Source organism: Palaemon carinicauda, chromosome 7, assembly GCF_036898095.1.
Source record: "Palaemon carinicauda isolate YSFRI2023 chromosome 7, ASM3689809v2, whole genome shotgun sequence".
NCBI lineage: Eukaryota > Metazoa > Arthropoda > Malacostraca > Decapoda > Palaemonidae > Palaemon > Palaemon carinicauda.
Window position 1 is genome coordinate 32678743 of NC_090731.1, and position 6836 is coordinate 32685578.

Genomic DNA, 6836 nt, shown 5'->3' on the forward strand with positions numbered 1-6836 from the left:
TTGATTTTATTATCTGGAAGGCTACAACAATGGGTTGTGAGGGAAACACAAGTGTGTGTCTTTCCTTTCTGAATTGTTATGCTATACTATGCATATCCAGTGATACATAGTTCACTTGATACTCATGGAAATTTCTTCTCTTTACAGAAGGACACTCCGAAGTGGGGAAGTGCTTTCTGCAATGTCAGCAGCAAGAACCTCTGCGGACATGAGTTTTGTAGGAGACACGCAGCATACGCTGTCTCCAAAGATGATCTCCGGTATTGGGACCCTCAGGTATGTACTGTGTGCACTAACCTGATTAATGAGACAATTAAATAGCTAGGAAGAAGCTTTGTACCTGGGTAAGGGGCTTCCAAAAGAACACTTCTGGCCCTTATCTTCCAAGTGAGAAGATGAGGGCGTATCCTTTCCCTAAGGCATCAGCTGATGCAGTGATTCCCCAGCCTCAAGAGGAGATCCCCTAAGTTCAGATCCAGGTGGATGCTCAAGTCGCGGTCGCGATGCAAGACATCCAGCTAGATGACAGGATGTCTGATGTGGACGGGTGTCAGGAGGAAGACCTCCTGGCAGAATCCCAGGATGAAGTTCAAGCCCCTCTACATCGGCCGGTCTCCCAGTAGAGCTGGGACAGGCCCTCTCTTCTATTGTTGGAATGATCCAACAAATGCAGAAGGAGAATCAGGAGAAGGCGGCAGCAATGGAACTGCGAATGCAGTGCCTTGCAGAATCACATGGGCCCCAGAAAAAGCTCAATGTGAAAGACCTTCCCTTGTGCTCAGATGCTAACCCATGGAGGTATGCTGAGCACATGCCGATGACAACTGGAAAGATCGTCATCTCGGATAAGCTGGGCTCAGTTCCCCTGGAGGGTGGAATTCTGGCCCAGCAAGGCATCATATCCGGACTGTTATGTCCGGCTGAGGAAGGAACCAGCTTCAAAGGAGGAGTCAGAGCCGAAGGAGGTCATAGTGATGGACCATGCTAAGGCTCAAGCTCTACTTTCATCCTCGATGAAAGAGAGGGGCTTCTCTAACTCAAAGGTAGCTGCATTGAATAGGAAGCTCCCTTCCTTTGTGTCCTCGCCTACTAGAGCCTTCCCCTTTTTACAGAAAAGGTTTCTGGCTGTACTAAAAGCAATCGAGGCCGGCAAGTCTTGCCCCTCCCTAGAGGAGTGTAAACCCTTGTCGCTGGCCCTGCCTATGGACCACAAAGACTGGAAGAACGTCCATCTTACGTTCTCAGTGGGAAAGTTGGAGGCTGATATTGCCGGACGTCAGTTCGGCAAGGACCCCCCTAAGCTGTCTGACTTTCTTTTGCGAAGTGAGTTCGATACAAAAGAAAGACTGACTGCCTCAATGTCTCTTCAGACTACTCTCGAGACGATGGCAAGTGACCCCAAGGTCCATGAAATGTTCATGGTAGTGGCCAAGCCTCATCTGGCCACAGTGACGAAGGACCTTTATGGCTTCGTCAAGGCAAGGAGAGCTTGTAGGGAGTTCGTGTTTACCTCGGCTACGGTGAGGCACGAGCTAAAGAAACTAATCTCCTCCAACATTTGGGGAAAAGACCCTTTTTCCCTACCGACTTGGTCAAAGAAGCTGTTGATAAAGCCGCCTTGGAGAATAGAAACCTTCTCCAGAAGTGGGGCCTGGCTATCAAAAGAAAGTCTTCCCCGGATGAGGGTTCTCAACCAAAGAAGAAGACTATGAGGACTAGGCTACCGTCTAGGCCAGCCAAGCCTCTTAGACAGCAACAGCAACTGCAATTGCCATTGCCCCCAGTGCCCCAGATCGTGGCACAAACCCCGACCACCTTTCAGTGGGTACCCCAGGCCGTGTCGACACAGTCCACGGCATTCACCCCAGCGTTCGAAGGGCAGTCTACTTCCTTTCGAGCAAAGCCTAGAGGAGCAGCCAGAGGCTCGTCTAGACGCCCCTCAAGGGGAAGGGGACTCAGGGGTGGTCATGGTCAGGAAGGCAAGACCTCAGGACGGCAGTCCAAGCGAGGTGTTACCGGTAGGAGGGAGACTTCTGAAATGTCGGGATCGGTGGACCTTCGATCCCTGGGCCCACAGCCTACTCAAGAATGGACTGGGCGGGACCTGGTACAGCACTCCACCCCCGTGCCTTCGGTTTTTCCAACACTCCACCCCCGTTATGAAGGAGTACGTTCAAGAACTGTTGGAGAAAAAGGGTGAAGCCCATCAATTTCTAAGGGAGGCTGTTTTGTGTTCCCAAGAAAGACTCGGAAAAGCTCAGAGTCATTCTGGACTTGTCGCCACTTAACAAGTTCATAGTGAATTGCAAATTCAAAATGCTAACACTGCAACACATAAGGACCTTACTGCCCAGGAGGGCATATTCCGTCTCTATAGACTTGTCAGACGCCTACTGGCACATTCCAATTAGCCATCGACTCTCCCCCTACCTAGGGTTCAGGCTACAACGAAGACTATACGCCTTCGGAGCCATGCCATTCGGGCTAAACATAGCCCCAAGGATTTTTACGAAGCTTGCGAGCGTAGCTCTCAAACAATTACGCCTAAAGGGAATTCAGGTAGTAGCCTACCTGGACGACTGGTTGGTGTGGGCAGCATCCGAGACAGAATGCTTGCAAGCTTCCAGTCAAGTGATCCAGTTCCTAGAGTACCTAGGCTTCAAGATCAACAGAAAAAGTCTCGACTTTCTCCATCTCAAAAGTTCCAGTGGCTGAGAATCCACTGGGACCTTTTGTCACACCGTTTCTCCACCTCGGCGAAGAAAAGGAAGGAGATAGCGGGTTCTGTCAAGAGACTTCAAGATTCCGAAAGGATATCAAGACACGAGCAGGAGAGAGTACTGCGCTCTCTCCAGTTTGCTTCGGTGACAGACCCAGTGCTAAGAGCACAGCTAAAGGATGCAATCGGAGTTTGGAGAAGTTATGCATCAAACGCGTGAAGAGATCTGAGAAGACCAGCCGCTTCGGCTAAGTACTCTTCTCAGGCCTTGGTCCCAAGCCAGACATCTAAAGAAGTCAGGTTCTTCTTCAGCCACCTCCCCCGTCGGTGACGATTCACTCAGACGCCTCGAAGGAGGGATGGGGAGGTCACTCTCATCGGAAAAAAGTCCAGGGGACTTGGTCCAGGCTATTCAAGACCTTTCACATAAAACTTTCTAGAAGCTAGGGCAGTGCTCCTTACCTTAAAGAAAGTCTCCCTGCGTCATTCGATCCACATAAGGTGGTGATTGACAGCGAGGTAGTTGTGAGATACTTGAATCGACAAGGATCGAGGTCACCACCTCTCAACCAGGTGATGTTGGCCGTCTTCCGATTGGCGGAAAAGAAGAAGTGGTACCTGTCGGCAGTTCACCTTCAAGGAGTCCGCAATGTGACAGCGGACGCTCTATCCAGGTTCACACCGATAGAGTCGGAATGGTCCTTAGACGCAGGATCATTCTCCTTCATTCTGAATCAGTCCCAGAACTGCAGATAGAAATCTTTGCGACGAAAGACAACAAGAAGTTGCCCCTGTACATGCCCCGTACGAGGACCCCTTAGCGGAAGTAGTGGACGCGATGTCCCTCAACTGGAACAGATGGTCCAAGATTTATCTGTTCCCTCCTCACAACCTTCTGTTGAGGGTCCTCAACAAACTGAGATCCTTCAAAGGGTAGCGGCAATAGTGGCCCCCAAGTGGCCGAACAGCGTGTGGTTCCTCCTGGCATTGGAACTGTAGCTGAAGTTTGTACCACTACCAGATCCAGTTCTGACCCAGCGATCCCAGAAGTCAACTGTCTGCGCTTCATTACAGAAAACCCGGACCCTGCAGCTCATGATTTTCTCTCCCTAGCGGTGAGAAAGCGTTTCGGGATTTCGAAAGCCAGTATAGACTTCCTTGAGGAATATAAGTGCAAATCTACTAGAAGGCAATATGGCCTTTTGTCAAGGCGAAGATTCCGCAGGAGATCTTGACAGACTTCTGCTTATCTTTTTTCCCCACCTCCATGGTCAAGGGTTGGCAGCGAACACGATTTCAGCGTGTAAGTCTGCTTTGACAAGACCCATTCTATATGCCTTCCAGGTCGACCTAGGTAACGAGATCTTTAATAAAGTCCCGAAAGCCTGTGCTAGGCTCAGACCTTCAGCACCTCCAAAGCCCATTTCATGGTCTTTACACAAGTTCTTCATTTCGCTTCTCTGTTGAGCAATGAAGAGTGTGCGTTAAAGGATTTGACACGAAAAGTTATTTTCCTATTTTGCACTCGCGTCCGGGGCCAGGGTTAGTGAGATTGTAGCCTCTCGAGAGAGGCAGGTCGTGTTCAGTTCCTGGATGGGGAAGAACTGAACCTGTTTCCGGATCCTACGTTTCGCGCCAAGAATGAGTTACCCACCAACAGGTGGGGTCCCTGGAGAATCTGTCCTCTGAAAGAAGATGCATCTCTATGTCCAGTAGAATGCCTAAAGGTCTATCTTCATAGAACTTCAGACTTCAAGGGTGGTCAACTATTCAGCGGAGAAACATCAGGCTCAAATTTATCTCTGAATCAACTCAGAGTGAAAATCACATATTTTATTTGCCGAGCGGATCCTGACAATACACCCGTAGGTCACGATCCGAGGAAAGTTGCCTCATTCTTAAATTTCTTTAATTGTATGGATTTTGAACATCTCCGTTCATACACTGGCTGGAAGTCTTCCAGAGTGTTCTTTCGCCACTATGCGAAGCAAGTAGAGGAACTAAAAGAGATCTGTGGTAGCAGTGGGTCGCGGTGTTAACCCTACTGTTTAACTCTGCGAGGAACAGTGGTCTTAATTGGGACGATTAATTCCAGGGTGAGTGTGTAGTTACATACTGTACTACAAACTAAGTGAGGGCACTGTGTTGCCCATCCAGACTGTTCCATTTCCGAAGGTGAACCTAGCATAAGTGCAGACATGTGTGCCGAGCGTTTCTAACGCTAATGTCATTGATTTGTAATACAGGCTTTTATGACTTTGATACCTCGGTATCTTAAAAGTGACATCTAATGTTTTTCTTTCAGACAAACAAGCTCTGTTTACTATCATACTTATGCTTATAGTTTTGGGTTATCCTCTTCTTATATATATATATATATATATATATATATATATATATATATATATATATATATATATATATATATATATATATATAATTGTGGTTAACCTGTCTATTTATTGCCTGTCAATAATCTGGTTCTTGAGAACCTTGCGTCTCCTTCACCTGTGTCAATTTATTGGTATAATTGAGCATTCATTCTATGTACCTTATCTGGGATAATTCTAATAGAATTGTTCCTTTATGCAAGCTATGTTGCATTGGTTTTCCTCCTATGCGGATATAAAACCTTTGTCCAATACAAGTATTGTGCGGAAAACTGGTCGATATTTCATATTGACGCAGTGGTCCTTTACAAACTATGCTTTACTTAATATAGGGCGAGACCACTATATTAGCTTGCCTGGTATTCATACATAGATATATGTACTCTTCGAGACTTTTCCAGAGTCTAGTAGGACTCTTCCCTGTAGGGGGCAGGAAGCTCTAACATAGTTTATAGTTAGTTGAAAAGATGTATAACGGTAACATCTTAGGTCTCTAGGTCTAGTCGACCGGGAAAAAATTACCTCCGGGGAGTACGGCACGTTCTGAGAATCCACAGATACAGTAATGCTCTGGTACACTTCCATCAGGACGACATGGCTTGAGCCCAAAAAACGGATTTTGAGCGAAGCGAAAAATCTATTTTTGGGTGAGATGGCCATGTCGTCCTGATGGACCCGCCCTTGCCTTTCTAAGAAAGGGCTGTAGGACCCCTCCCTACATACAGTATCTGTAGCACCTCGTGTACGCTACAAGGAATACAGATGGCGCCAGGATTGGCGCCAGGCACGCATACGAATCGGGGGATAGGGAAGACTTGGGAGCGGCTCCCCTTTTTCTTTCCCGAATTCGTATCTCGTCAATCACCTCCTACGAGACGAAATCTCTGTCCAGGATGTAGATTGCCATGTGACGTGTCTAGAATACGTCCTCTGATATGTCGCGATATCCCTTTCACGAGGGATACTCGCTCCAGGAGTTAGAATTCTGGTACCTTAAGGTAAATTCTCTGGGAATATCGCCGTAGTTGTAATATAACCTAGGAAGCTACCCTATAGGAACTTCCATCAGGACGACATGGCCATCTCACCCAAAAATAGATTTTTCGCTTCGCTCAAAATCCGTTATATATATATATATATATATATATATATATATATATATATATATATATATATATATATATATATATATATATATATATATATATATATATATATATATATATACACCCAAAGGCAAACATGTATAATATTCATATACATATATACTTACATACACTGTACATATATACATACTGTAAAATATACATATATATATACATATATATATTCATATACACTCATATATATATATATATATATATATATATATATATATATATACACACACATATATATATATATATATATATATATATATATATATATACACATATATATAAATATATATATATATAATTTATATATATATATATATATATATATATATATATATATATATATATAAATATATGTATATATATATATATATATATATATATATATATATATATATATATATATATATATATATACATATATAAAAATATATACATATGTATATATATATATATATATATAATCATATATATATATATATATATATATATATATATATATATATATATATATATATATATATATATATATATATATATATATATATATATATATATATATAGATATAT